Source organism: Pseudorca crassidens, chromosome 14, assembly GCF_039906515.1.
Source record: "Pseudorca crassidens isolate mPseCra1 chromosome 14, mPseCra1.hap1, whole genome shotgun sequence".
NCBI classification, from domain to species: Eukaryota; Metazoa; Chordata; class Mammalia; order Artiodactyla; family Delphinidae; genus Pseudorca; species Pseudorca crassidens.
The window spans coordinates 4,493,101-4,509,056 of NC_090309.1; positions in this window are offsets into that span (position 1 = coordinate 4,493,101).

Here is a 15,956-nt window from a genome sequence, read left to right on the forward strand (position 1 = left end):
AGCACTCAGTAAGTCTCAGCCATCACTTTATCTCATCACCAGTGCCCTCATGGCTTCTTCTATAACCTCCGCAATTGTCAGCATTGTTCCTGGACCTCCATGCCAGACTCAGGTGAGAGCAGCGTTGAAGCTGAATCCCGCCTCTGTACCCTGACACTGAATTAAATCTAGGAGACAGAGTTTTGGGTGAGGTAGAAAAGAATAGCTTTATTGCTTTGCCAGGCAAAGGGGGCCACAGCGGGCTAATGCCCTCAAGACTATGTGTCCTGACCTGAAGTGGGTAGTGAGGAGTTTTATTGTAATGGTTCAAAGAGGACGTGATCAGCTAATGGACATTTTTATGATTGGTTGGTGGTGAGCTAATCTGGAGTCGGCATCATCAACCTTCTGGTTCCAACAGATCTGAGGTCTATGTTCTTGTGAGCAGCAGACAGTTAACTTCTCCCACCCGGAGGGGGCTTCAGTATCTGCAGAAGAGCGCAAAGATATTGTTGTGTGTATCCCTCGAGGGGGAACCAGGACCCTGCTCCAAGGCTGCACTATTGTTTCTTGACTGCTCCGCCCTTGTCTCTGCATCCCCTCACTTCCCTAATCAACAAATGTTTGAACCTGCTCCTTGGAACTCAGGGAAAGTCCTGGAGGCTGAACGAAGCCTATTTCCTATAATCAAGAAATGGCGGACACAGAAGTGTTACAATTAATTTTGGATTCCCCAATTCTGGCTGAAAGTTTAGTTTTGATTAGCTTATGTCATGACACAAAAGTAATAGGATAGTCACTTTCTTGATTGAGTTACATTTTATGACTCCATCTTAGTTGGGCAAAAAAAGATTCTCCTGCTGGCATTAAAGGTGCTGTGTTGCAAGAGGGTCCCAAGGGAATGACATAAGGGCAGCCTCCAGCCACTGAGAAAGATCCTCAGGTAACAGATATGGGGAAAACTGAAACCTCATTGCTCCAACTGCAAGGAATTTAATTTTTTGAATAACCTGAATGAGTGTAGGGAAAGGCCTTGAGCTTTAGATGAGAATTCAGTTCTGTAGTCATCTTGCTTTCAGACTTGTGTGACCCTGAGCAGAGAACCCAGCTATGCAGTGCTTGGACTTCTGAGCTACAGAAACTGTAGGATAAATAATAGGTGTCGTTCTAAGCCACTAAGTTTGTGGTCATTTCTTACACAACATAGAAATCTAATACAATAGCCTGAAAAGTAGGAGGGGATTTTTGATGACAACGCTGTGGCCACATTGAAAAGATTCTGTCTGTAGACACAGCCGTCATGTACCAAGTCCTGATATTCAGGGCATGGTACATGCTGGCAGCAATATATGTCCTTTTTCTTATCCGAAGATAAGAACTTAAACTTGAGGTCATATGACCTATGCTTCAATCCCAAAGGCCACATCACTGTGTCTTTCAAGGAAAATACATATTTATCTTGATGGCCATTCCAGCTGGCCAAATTAGACATCACCCTTGAACAAGAGCTATAGATTTATTTTGGTATCTTGAGCCATAGAGGAGAATTTAACACAATGGCTAAAGGATCACCATCATCAAATATATCTTATACACAACATATACAACTACTGATTTCAAAGAGAATTAATGCACTGTTGGCAAGACAGATGTCCATGGAGACAAATGACAATCTTTCTTCCTTCCCTTTGTGTTCATCCAAAGGAGAAAGGCATGGCTGTTTATTGTTTGCAAATGTTCTCTGCATGTCCCTGTCAAAACAATCTGCTACAATTTGAATAAGGGACAGTTTTGAAATCCTTCCCAACTTAATGTTTTCAAGGGTAATATTTTCTTTTGAGTTGACAGACAAAGCCTTCATCTGACAAATGAATGTGCTCAAGAGATTATATCAATGGCTAATCCAATTAAAAATCTTTGAGATGTTCAGTTATCTCTGCAGTGAATTGGATGAGCTGTAGATTGTGGAGAACTGAAAATTATATTTCCTTCTCTCTTAAACCTTTATTAATTATTTTTTGTACGATTAACTTTAGGGAAATTGTAACTTCTAATTATCTTCCTTAACTTTAGAATGAAGATGCCAACAATAGAAGAATAATCTTACCCCAAACCTGTTTTTTTTATATTAGTTTTCCCTTGATTATCATCTTAAGCTTAAACAAACTTATTTTACTAAACCAGTGGATAGAAACAAAAAGAAACCCATGAGTGGGACCAACCAAATGTTCCTTTCTTCTGTGTGCGTGTGTGTGTGTGTATGTGTGCGCACACATGTGTGTGTGTGATTTGATTAGAGACACACCTCACAATAAAGTATCAATTCATTATGTTGACTCAATTTCCAATTAGTTACTTTGTGATTCTCTAGACAGAGCTACCAAGTATGTGGTTTGTATGATATAATTTTAGACTTTCAGAAACATTGCAAGAAAAATAACCAATGATTATTTTGGAATAAAAACACTATTTGAAATCCTTTTAGAAACGAAGACATCAGTGGAGAATGGGAACATGATGATAGTGAGGACCTTTTTCCCTTCTTACTATAGACAGTGGGGTTTTGCCTTCTTGTTGCTATGTGCTTGTCTTTGTATGAAAGGAAGGAAGGGGCAAGGCAGTGTTTTATTTCATTTCATATTATCTTATCCTCTTTTATTTCATTTTATATTTGGCATGGATAATACTAATCCTCAGATTTGTGACTTTCTTTCTTAAGAGAGTTATTTTTCTGATTTACAAAATGTTTCAAACTGTCTCCCAAATCTTTCCAATAAATATCAAAGTGAGAACATGAATACACCATAAGAATGTTGGAAGCCTTATGAATATCTGGACATTTCTTAGGGGCAGCTCTGCATCTTGCCTGAGAATTTCCAAACTGGATTATTGTATCCAGTTCTCTAGCAAATTCTACCTAAGGAAAAAGTGTTCCCCTACATCCACCTCACACCCTGTTTTATGTTTTTAATTCTACCTTATAAAATGTTACAACCAGAAAAAAACACATTCCAGTGAAAACATTTTCCTTTATTAAGTGGTTCCTCCATGAAGAGAGCATGGCTATGAGAAGAATTCTTTTCTTCCAGTCATTTGGCTATCATAAACTTGGCCCTTCTCTCTTTTACATCCCTAAAGCTTTGCATGTGTGATTATCATAACTCCCTTTTCTGCGGGATTATGTGTAATTAAGTTTTCAATCAATCTGACTAATTAAATGGAAGCACTGTCTGTGGGCTAGATCAGGAGACTAGAAGTCTGGGTTTCTGAGTATTACCACTAGTTCACTAAGTGGATACAGCAGGTTACTTATCTTCTAATTTTGCAATGTAGGGAATAGAGGAGAAATACTCAAGCTCAGGTCTACAGGTCCCAATTTTTCTAAGAACCCCAAATTCCTGTCTCTATCTCCTCATGCTCTCTTGAGCCTCACATTAAAAGTCCCAACTTCCTCTCCTTGTAGGAGAGTTTTTAAACTCATCAGGTCCATCTGAAAAGTCAGCCAAGAAGGGCTACACAACCCTGAGGGGTACTGCAAGCCCTGGCTGAGGGTGCCGAGTGCCATCCTTGTGCTGGGCTTTGTAGGTTTCACTGCTCAAATGGTGGTAGATATAGGACAGAGGCTACTTTAACTTCATGGGTAAAGACTTTGACTTTCTCTTATTTCTCCATTAGGCATGAACGAAGTATTGTGCTGGGAAAATATCCTTTGTTATATCAATGTTTTCAACTTTGGAATAAATACAAAATAATAGGGAGTCATTTCTGGATGGTACCTTAGAGATACTGTAGCCCAACCTCCTTACTTTCTGTAAGGAGGCCGAGGCCCATGAGGGAAGAGGATGTGCTGGTCCCAGAAGGAGCTGGAACCCTATGCTTCATTCCCAGTGCTCTCACCACTCTTCACCACTGACACTAAGGTATGGCTGCTGTTGACACTAAGCATGATGACATTTTGCCAAAATGAGTCAATATTTGAGCAAACGTGACTCCACTCAGTGGCAGGAGAGTGGGCCACCATCCAGCATCTCTTAGGTATCCAGAGAAGCAGGAGCTCAAGAGCCAAGTGCAGCAAATCCGCCATGTGACCCCTACATCTGTCTCGTTTCCCCCAGGACACATCGTTTTACCACCCCGGGGAGCAAATGAGAGCAGCGGGAGGAGCCCTTATGGAACTCATGATGATTCCCAAACGACAAGCAACACTCTAAGTGAGAGGGAAGAAGCATATAATTGCCTTCAGGATATCAGGCGTCCAAGAGCTTCCAGGCTGAGAGGAAGAAAGCTCACTCTTGCTTCCAACTCTTCCCTCCACTGGGCCTTTCCTCCAAAACCCCATTCCCTCCACCAGACCCCCAGATCCCCAGACCCCTCACTTCACTTAACCCACCCTGAATATTCATTTCCTTCAAAGAGCACATCGGTGCTGACCTAAGCTTCCTTCTCTGGCTGAACACAGCACAAGGCAAAGTTTCCCTTACTTTAAATTCTTCAGTATTTATTTAAATAGTCTGCTCTGTACTATCACACATTACTAATATGTTGCCTTAGATATGTTCTTTAGTTATTTCCTGTGTGTTTTTCACATCACCCTGTAATATTACAAGTTCCTTGAGGGGAGAGGCCCTGACTCTTTCTTTGGTGTTTCTAACGGAACTTACCACTTAATAAGTGGGAATTGAGTTTATATAAATTTCCATGGAGACTTGAGAAAAGGGTGACTTGTTTGTTTGTTTGTTTGCTTGTTTGTTTTCAGCCATTCTTTCAATGTTCTTGTCATGGTGAAACCAGAAAATAAATGCCATGGGCTTCTGGGGAGTTTTAACTAGCTCAGTATCCAAGCACCAATTCATTAAAAGCACATATAGTTTCAAAATGAAAAACAAATGTTTTGTTTTTTTAAGTTGTGGATTATGTAACTATATTTTGAAATTAAAATATATATTTAAAAGGTAATATAGATAGATCAATAACTAATAAAGTTTTTGTAGATTGGTTTATAGTGACCCCGGAATCAATAGTTTTGATCTAAAAGTATGATATATCTCTACACTAGAAATGAAACCATTTTGCTTTTCCCTGCTAAACTAATTCATATTCCGTCATGCTTACTGCTCACAAATGTTTCAGGGAATAATATGTATTAGAGCTATTAGGGACAGCTCTGCAATGTTAAGTAGTAGAAAGTCAAAAATGGCAAGTCTTGTCATTTAATGTGTCAAGGATCAGATATTAATATTGTATTAAAACTAAGTGATGTGCACTCATAGTTTGCTATTCTTTTCACTTGCAAAATGTCAGCAGAGAAGCAACAGGAAATAGCAGAATGTGGGAGAAAAAAGTTGCCCACACTTAAAGGATGGCAATGAAACAAAATGAAGTTTAATTGAAACAATGAATTGTTTAATTAAAAGAAATTCACATCTCCTATTCATTAAGATATGCATCATTGGGATTCACTTTAGAACAAAATTTTAATATCTGCTTTGTAACTTCAGTGACATTTTCACATACTCTATTTTTCAGAATAATACCGTCTTATGGAGGAGGAGGGGAAAAAAGTCTGCATTTATGCTTCCTTATGTACTGAGGATATGCCATTGTCTCAAATAAAATTAACAACTTCAAAAGAAATGCATCAGAAATTGTGATTAATCAAGAGATATAAAGGGAGGTGAGAAGGAGTAAGACTCAGAACATTCTTGAAAGCTTTAAGTCTCTTAAAATTTACATTCATACCCACTGAATGGTGACAGATCAAGTCATTTCTAGAGAAGTCTGAAGGCAGTTGGCACCTTGGATATTGCTTTTAATGGGAAAATTCAGAAGAGTGGAATAAAAAATTCTGTGTTAAAAATAAAATTGACTGTTGGAGGAAAGAAACTGATTTTAGAAATACACACAACCACAATTTTAAAATTCTATGTTGGTTGAAGAGATCTTACCTCTTGGATCCTGGTGAAGAACTATCAAATTATGTGGAGTGACATCTGTCTCCATCAAATAGAGTAATCTCCCAGAGAAGAACAAGACTTTCAACACAACAGGAGACTTGCCAGTTGACAGGAAAGAATGTTCCCCAACTTGACCACTGTTGATGGGACTCTGATGTGTTCTCCCAGGAGTGGATGGTCTAAAACATTGATTCATTAGTCTGTTTAATCTTCATGCTTGCTAGGAAAGAGATCCTCCTTGATTTAAAGGCTGTCAGGCTGTCATCTCAAGAGGTTCCTCCCTTGTCATTCCCTCCATCCACAATCAAAGAAAATGACACTTTGCCCTGTTATAAAAAATTAGCATAAAGAAGAAAGCCATCTAGAAATAGAACCTGAAATTTTCAGCTAAGGACATCTGCACTGCTAGCTCTACCTACTTCTGTTCCCACTGTAATTTTCAATAATTCAGGTAGATATTTTCTATTCTCAGTATAATGGCATCAGTTTTAAAAATCTCTGTGGAAAAAAAAAACTCATGATATGGTTAGTATTGAGTTGACGATTACAGCTTTAAGTCCAATCTTAGTTTTGTAATCATGGTGTTATCATTTAAAGCTAAAATTTTGATACAGGAACCCAGACACGTTTCAAGGAAAGTTGAGAAGAAAAGATTTTGTTGGTGGAAGGAGGAGAGCAGGGGCAAAGTTCAATAGAGCTAAGTATTAGGCTGCTCTAAAATTAGTGTCTTTGAAATATATAATGTTGGATTAGATGGAGATTCACATTGGTTTGAGTTCTGCTCTGAAATTTCCAGATATATTTCACAAGTTCTTAACATGCAGTGTATTAAGAGTCCAAGGTGAAATCTACATGTCTAGTAACTGAATTAATATTATGAAGATATTTTGTGTTTTTAACACCAGAGGACAATATTTTTTGAATATTTATTTGTTTATTTATTTAGGCTGCACCGGGTCTTAGTTGTGGCACAGGGGATCCTTAGTTGCAGCACATGGGGCAGCATTCGGACTTCTTAGTTGTGGCATGCATGCGGGATCTAGTTCCCCAACCAGCGATCGAACCTGGGCCCCCTGCCTTGGGAGCATGGAGTCTGATCCACTGGACCACCAGGGAAGTCCCCCAGAGGACAACATTTACCTGGCATTGTAACATTGATTGTAAACATGGGCAGATACCACTGTTTATAAACAACCATGTTTATATATGCATGATTATCTTTAGTTACCACCCAGATCATATTGATTGCTGGTTAAGATTTGTTCTATTTCTCAGTTTCCAGGTCCTAATTATTGAGTTTGCTGGTGTGATCTCCACTGATTATTGGTCATATATAGAATGGGGATGCTGAAACACTATTAGGATGTTTTTGCAGCTTTGATTGGAATAAAGATACTAAGTATTTAAACATATAGAATTGAGCGCAAATAAAAAATTAAAAAAAGATACTAAGTATGAAGGGTTCATACAATTTCGTGACTGGTATGTAGTTTTGCACTATGTTATCGGGAAGAGAAACATTCCTTCATTCATTTCTCTCCACCTGCTTCTCAACACAGTATTCATCAAGGCTCTGTCTTCAGTGGACCACACCCTATACTCCCTTTTACTAGCCCCAGGCTTATTTGTGACTCCATCTTCAACCTGCTTCCACCAAGTATAAAATCACTTTCTGCTTACCATCCATTCTATCTTGGAAATATTCCTAGGATGAGCATTCAACATTCTGCATATTCCATGGTCTTACTGAGGCTATCAAAATGATGTCCTAACCAGGCTACCCACGTTCAATTCTTTCCCTTCCTAATTCTTTGTCAGATACTTGTAAATGCCACATCTTTCTCCAGTTAAATGTCTTAATGCACAGTTCCTAGCATCATTTTCTCCTACTTAAGATATCCTGGGCCCCTCTATTGTCCATGCCATCAAATACACACTCATCCACTGGGGTATCATTACTGTAGTCCTAAATTGCGGATTCATTCGTCTTCATAACTGGATCTCTCTCCCTACTCCCATCAAAATGGACCATGTGCGATGGCTCCCTTCCCTCACCTTTGCTCTCTTTTCTGCTTCACCTCCACCTGGAGGTGCTTGTCCCCCGTATCTGCCTGTCCTAATTATGTACACTTCAAAGCCCAAAAAGGAACCTTCTCCCCACTACTTATATGAAGCTCTTAACCAGAAAAAAAATTTTGCTTTCTTTTCCCCCTAAACTCTTATGTCATTATTTCCTAGAGCTTCATTTATGAAATATCACTTCTGCTACTTACTTTAGTTATTTACACATTAACTGTACATTTCTTACAAACGAAGTACATGTCTTTAAGGCTTTCTGACTCTCAAAAAAGCCACCAATATATACTTTTAAGATGCATATCATAACCTAAAGCATGGTTAATTACAAATATTTCCCAGAATCTTTACTGTTATTATTCTCAAAGAAGTCTAAATCTACCCAAACCGACAGTCTTCTGTCATCACATATTTATTTCTGATTTTTGACTCAAGCTGAAGAAATAGAAGAATACTGAGGGGGAAAGCGATGGATGCTTCTATTAAATATTGGCAAGTATGTGGAAGATGAGTGTTTTGGAGGAGTGGGGTGGGTTGTGTGGGAGGACTCCACATAGATTTTTGAAAGAAAAGTTTGTGCCCCAAAGAAAAGAGCACACTTTTGCCAAGATGAAAATCAACATGCTTAAGAGCACTGCTGTATTGAAACTACAGTCACTCAATGCCTGACCACTCCATAATGTAATAAGCCCTTGAGTTGGGGTTTCGTTGAAGAGGAGGTATTACCTGATGCCACTGCAGGCTCTAGTCTTAGACCCAGGAACATGGTCTTCCCCTAAAACATTGTGTGTGAGTAATTAGAATTAGAACTGCTGGGGTTGGACATTTAAAAAGGAATAGGTGGTGCAGTATTAGTAGCTGTTACCTGAAAGTGATCCCCTAGGCAAGATGAATAAAGTCAGGTGATGCACACTCCCTTGGACCACTCCCTTTCATCATTAAATACAGGACTAATGAGGTCAAGACAGAGCACTTGAGTGGAAGAGGTGAATTCTGGAATGACACCTTTCAGGGAAGGGGTATCTATAGAACAGTGAGGTTGCCAGACTGAAGGACAGAGAGTGGAAAAAATGGGGGGAAAGAAAGAAGGTCAAAGGGCTTTTAAATAGTCACCTAGTGTGAAGAAATGAAGTTGACAAGAATTTCACCTTTTCCCTAACATATTCCTGTCTAGGAGTGCCATGTTAAGATATAAATAAGGAGAGGTAACCAAGGAACTTCAATACTATCCGAACAGGTAGTCATGGAAAGAGATGAGAAAAAAGAAATCTAGATTGTATGGCCCCAGAATGAGCGCAGTGCTACGCCAACCACAGGAGAACAGGGTCCTTAGAATAATGAACTTTTCTCCCTTTAGTATCTAAGGACTCTGTAGTCTCTGCTTTCCTCCCTTTTCTTAGAACCTGATTTTAGCCATTTCCTTCAATCAAATAGAAATGACAGGGAGCAGCTTAAAATGTCATCTATCCCATGGACATCTGTATTTTAACCAGGGATTAGCCGTTAAGCTCAGGTGCCTTCAATGATGTTTCAAGCAATCTCTCCAAAATGGGGTATCACTTTAAAGACATCTAGGTTTCCATGCCATCTCTAAAATCCCTCCTAAGTGGCCACATGGAGAACTAAGAGCTGATTAGAATATGCTACCCCAGCTATACCTGTTTGAAGGAGGTGCTATCTTTTATGAGCCAAAAAGCAGCTCCATTACTGAGGATAATTAGCTTAAGAGCTCTTTGCAGTAACTTGGCTTCTTTAAATGCCTTGTTAACTTCAATTTCCCTGACTTACAATTCACCTCCTTTGTGATACACATTATTTGTACCTACTTCAAAAAAAAAAAAAACACTGAAGGTTGCTTTTGTCCAATTGTCGCTAATAGGCTGTTGAGTTCCACACAATTCCTTTCTGGATAAGAATATATTAAATATCTTTAATTGACCCTTGTAAGAATGGAAGGGTTTAGTGTTTTTAAAAAGGAGTTTATAGGAGGAAGTGCCTTTTTCCATCTCCTTTCATGTGCTGTCATTTAAGGAGGCTGATTTGCTAATTAATCTCAGAAAAACTGTGATGCTTGCAGGGGTCAGAGTTGTAGCAAACTTAGAAACCGACACGTATGCTACATAATTAAAAAAAAAATCTTGTTGGTTTCCTACAGGGCAAGCACTGTTGCAGTACCTGCAGGGGTGCAGCAGGAAACAAAACAGAGAGGTATCACTGTGTAACCAAGCAGGGCCATTTGGGGCCTTCCTGGGGCAGGCCCTTCCCCCATATCCTCTGCTGTAGCTCCTCTCTGAAGTACCCAGATAATAGTATCTGATGCACATTTCCTGAGTTGTTTTTACTGATGTGAAACCCCCCACCAAATGGAAGACTTTAACTACCTGATGACCATGAGCACATGACTGTCCCCCCAAGACCCCAGGCCTCCTGGAGCCCAAAGATTGATAAGGTTAACCACTGTGTCCCTGCCCTATTACCCTACCATCAACCAATCAGACTGTGCATGAGCTGATCACATACCCTGTGACCCCCCCCACCCCCTCACCTGGCTTTTAAAAATGCTTGCTGAAACAGAGTTCAGGGTTTTAGAGCATGAGCCACCCATTCTCCTGGTATCGGCACCTTTACAATAAAGGCTGCACTTTCCTTCACCACTACCCAGTGTCAGTAGGTTGGTTTCACTGCACACTGGCAAGCAGACCCAAGTTTGGTTCACTAACAACTGGCCATGTGAGGCTGACTCTGCATGCAATGGTTGGGGTCGATTCAGTTCTAGATGCTCTGGCAAGTAGAACAGTCACCTGATTTAGACAGATCTGAAACATCTTACTCAATAGTCCACATTTTTAAATAAATGCAGGAAAAATTTGCACAATAAAGATTAACATCAAAAACTTGAATAAGCATCTAATATTTTAGCTGAATGAGTGGATTTTGAATTTTCACCTATCTTACTATAAAGGAATACAATAAAAGCCATAATATCTCTATATGTAAAGTGTTAGAACAGTAATTGGAACTAAAATACATTATCCCATTCCAGCCAATTAGCTCTTAGAAGGCAAAATCAAGTACTTCCCCAATAGGGAAATTTTGTTTCCTCTCTGATAACTGGACAAGAAATTTAAATAAATCATGCCTCAACTCCATCCTCTGTTGCTTCTTGTAGTTTTATTAAAGATTTAACCATGACCAAGGACCATACCAAAAAGTACAACTTAATCTGTCAATTGCCCTAATTAATCCAGTTTTGATTAAAAGAAAACTGACATAAAGATATTCCATGTTAATGTTAAATTATGTGCAGTTACTTTGAAACCATACCTTGAGAAACAATAAAAGAATGGAATATAATACATAGTTGCTGGCAATGAGAGAAAACAAGACTTATGTAGGCAAAATACACACTACTATATAAAAAATAGATAACTAAAGGGGACCTACTGTACAGCACAGGGAACTCTACTCAGTACTCTGTAATGACCTCTATGGGAAAAGAATCTAAAGAAGAGTGGGTATATGTATATGTATAACTGATTCACTTTGCTGTACAGCAGAAACTAACAAAACATTGTAAATGAACTCTACTCCAATAAAATTTTTTTAAAAAAAACAAGACTTACATAGACATTGATGATAAATCAACACCCACCTCCTACCTTCAGGTCTGCCTGCTGTACTTGCCTGTTTTCAGCCTCCAGAGTCCCAGGTGCAAAGTAGTTCATATTCACAGACACTCTGGGCTCAACATCATTCATGTTCACTGTCAAGTCATCACAAATCCCACATTCCCCTCATCTCTCAGGCTTAAAAAATTCATTTAACACCAAGGGCTAATTAATTAACTGGATTTTCTTATATTTAATGGAGAACATTCTAGCCATTAGAATGCAGACTTGTTCAAATTTAGGTCACTGAAAAGTTCTAAAAATATGCCTGTCAAGAGAAAACCTAATGATTTTTTCCAAGATTTTACCTTTTTAGTAATCCGTTTTGTTTTTTAATTTTTTTAAAAAAATATAGTGTGAAAGCGGAGCAGGGACAGATGTGTACTAGAATGATTTCATAATTCCTATCATCATGCAAGTCCTTATTACCAAAATGTCTTTATTTTACACACAAAATAAACTTCACTTTTAAACTGAGCAGCATCGTTAATTCTGAAAATAGTGTGAAGACCTGTTGTTAATGTTTGTGTATATTTGATGATAGGAGGGTGCCTCATTGTCTATGGCTAAAGGCAGACAGTGAACTTCCAGAAACTATGATTGTCAATTTTTCCTATGTTGGAGTTGACCAATCTAATATTTTAGCTAGTCTTCTATTTGAGGCTGGCAAGCTCCCAATAGCAAACAAAAGCATGAAAGAAAATAGGGATTTATAACAGTGTATACAAATAAAGTGGTCTTATTCTGCAGAGCTTCAAATTTGCAGATATCCACACATCAATTTTCATAAACACCTTAACTCTGAAAGTAGATCATTTCTCCCGTGTAAATCTAAGGCTTCTTTTTCTTGAGGCCGAGAAATTCCAGGTTCCCTCTTGCTATCAGAAATGTACTTTTCTTCATTTTGTATTACCCACTCAGATTTATGTAAAGATTGTTTTCCAAAATAAAACCCAGATGCATCCCGAGGTAAATTCACAGTAGAAAGATTCAATCAAGCGCCAAATCATTTTTAAAGATTTATCCTCGTGGATATGCATGGATTATTCCAGCCCCAGCTCTCTGAAATCCTTTGGGTTAAAGTTTGATGACAGTACTCAAAACCGGATTTCCAAAAATGTTAATTCCCAATGAAACTGCATTTTAAAATGTTCAAAATAATATAAGAGGTGGTTTGGGATTTATTTTCATATTCTCCCCCTGGAAATGTAGCTGAGAATATTTGCTGAGGTAAAAGCTCTCTGAGACTTTCACCTCTAACTCAAAAGAGCCTTTCTAGAATGAATAGGGGTAGAACACAGATCTCACGAGAATAGGATTCCCACAACATTTCTGTCATATTCTGCAGTAAGTGAACAGACTGACTGTGGACCATATTAACTCATGTGACTCTCTTCTGAGCCGCTGTTCATTCCACAAAATCCAGACCTAAGTGCCCGGGACATAGATGCCCTCAGGTAGCATCTCCAGAAGCATAAACAAGCCTAGAGTCTTGTGAGGGTCGGTGGTTAGGGAGGCTGGATCCATGACCAGGTGGCTGAAGGAGGTTTGAACAACTGCACCATTTTCAGTGTAGACCCTGAACCATAAAAGTCTCTTCACAACCACGACAAAGCTTACCAAACTTCCAGAACATTCACAGGACAGACAATGACCACAAGTGCTCTGGCTGGTTTTCGAGACCGCAGATGACCTGTAAATGGGTCAGTTTACCTCACTCTGCAGCTGACAGTGAGTCTCCTGGTCTGAAGAAGCCTGAGCATGTAGGAATCACCTTGGAACTCTTTTTTTTTTTTTTTTTTTTTTTTTTTTTTTTGCGGTACGCGGGCCTCTCACTGTTGTGGCCTCTCCCGTTGCGGAGCACTGGCTCCAGATGCGCAGGCTCAGCGGCCATGGCTCACGGGCCCAGCCACTCCGCGGCATGTGGGATCTTCCCAGACCGGGGCACGAACCCGTGTTCCCTGCATCAGCAGGTGGACTCTCAACCACTGTGCCACCAGGGAAGCCCCACGTTGGAACTTTTGAAAGCCCTTGACATTCCTAAGGAATGACCATCACAATGACCAAGTACCCATGTTGAGAATGCCACAGTTTCTGTCACTTAACTCATAAAGTTTATTTAATAGTAACATCGGTGGCTTTAATGAAAGTGAGTGTGATTTCAAGGAACGAAAGAGCAAATGATGGGCTGCTAGGATCCGGCTTCTGCTAAGTGATCATCTTCTAGCTCGTTACCTTTTCATCAGGAGACTCGAGTTCATCTTTTTATGGAAAAAGTAGAAGTTTCCACAGCCCACAGACCTTCCAGGACTAAACCATGAATGCTTAATATAAGCACGTCTGTGACCTATACTTTCTGTGAATCACATCATCTTTCAGGATAGTACTGAAACATTTCTTGATCTGCTGACACTACCCTGCAAAGTACCTTGCACTGGACAAGCATTCCCTAAATGCTTATTATTAAAATGAGAAGTGAATGCATTACATGAATTCATTACTAAAATAATATTCACCATAGTTGCTCTTTGTACCAACCCTCTGGAGTGGCTGAAAGCATGGCAGATATAGCAGGTTTGTACATTCTGAAAAGCCTAGGTCCAGGTAACTCTTCTATTTATTCTAAATTCCTGATACATATGATAGGATTCTACCAGGAAGTATGATTTAATGTCTTTTAATTTATGTCATCATCCAATTCTATTTGAGAATAAAGTACAAGTGTTGATACCAAATAAAGCATCTTAACACTATTTGTATATATCCTGAACAACAGTAACATAATTGAAATGGTGATGGTAATGAATACTTTTAAAATCTGACACTATGAATGCTAAAATACAGTAAAATAAATATTGAATGGGACTGCTGCTAAATGATTTCAAAATTTTTAAACCCAATAATATTTAAATTAGAAATCACATGTTTATAAATAATTATTATATGTTAATTTACTCACATGCCTTATCATGAGAGAAACTAATAGTTTTAAAAAGCCTTTATATTTCTTTCATATAGTGATTTTCTGGACATTATATCTCACACCCAAAAGCACATACTCATTTTTAAAAATTGAACAATAATAATACTGCCATGTCATTACCTCAATTGTGAAAATGTTATTATAAACTTAAGGATTTCTTGGGGACTTCCCTGGCTGTCCAGCGGGTAAGACTCCACGCTCCCAATGCAGAGGACCCGGGTTTGATCCCTGGTCCAGGAACTAGATCCCACATGCATGCCGCAACTAAGAAGTCCTCATGCCACAACTAAGAGTCCACATGCCACAACTAAAGATCCTGCATGCCGCAACGAAGACCTGTCATAGCCAAATTAAATAAATAAAATAAATACTTTTTTTAAGTAAGGATTTCTTCAAACAGTGCCATGAAACAATTTATAATATATTTCAGTGGTACCTATAGGTCCGTGGGAATTGCACATATTTTAGATATCCAGTGTAGTTAATTACTCAATATTTGAGACACGTAGGTGTCTCATTCCTTTTCTAAAACAGTGTGGCTTTTTCCTTTGTCGACTGTTTGCTATCCAAACAAGGAAGGAAGGAACAAGGAGGACGAACCCTTAGGTAGCCAGTGGGAGTCCTTCTCAGGGCAGGTTTCCAAAGTAAGGGTACAGTTGCCTCAGCTCCACAAAAGATAAGCAGGGAGACAGGTGGAGTGGGAGAAAAGATGCCTTGACGGAGATGCCTAAAAGCCCAGGAAGAACCAAGCAAAGCAAAGAGGTGCGGAAGGAAAGAGGCGAGTGGGGCTGCAGGTGAGGTGAGACAGGTGAGACGAGGCTTGGGGTCAGCCCAGAAAAATCCAGGGGAACCTAGCTGCTGCTCCTGAATTCAGCTTACTTGCTGGGGCTCAGGCTGCCTCTGCCAGGCAAGGGTAGAGGTTATATTTTATAGGGGAAAGACTTGGAATGGAATTATTTATAGGATTTTTGTGATCACTTAATTTATATTATTCTTATTGCCTATTTTCCTATATTACTATCAGCCGAATGTAGCAACTCATTACGTGTTTATTTACTTTGTCTTTATTTTGGCTGTGCCTAATTTGTGGGTACATTTAAATATTTGTCATCATATTATAAGTATACTTTTACCTAATATAGTTTAAACGATACTAGCCTTAACATTCTGATTACAGTATCAGAGGCATCACCAATATTGAGTGTGGTGATTTCCTTGTGGATCCTCACATATGCTCTCTTTTCCATCCATCCAGGCCCGTCCAAACTGGGCTACGTGCCTGGGGTCCTGAGTAGC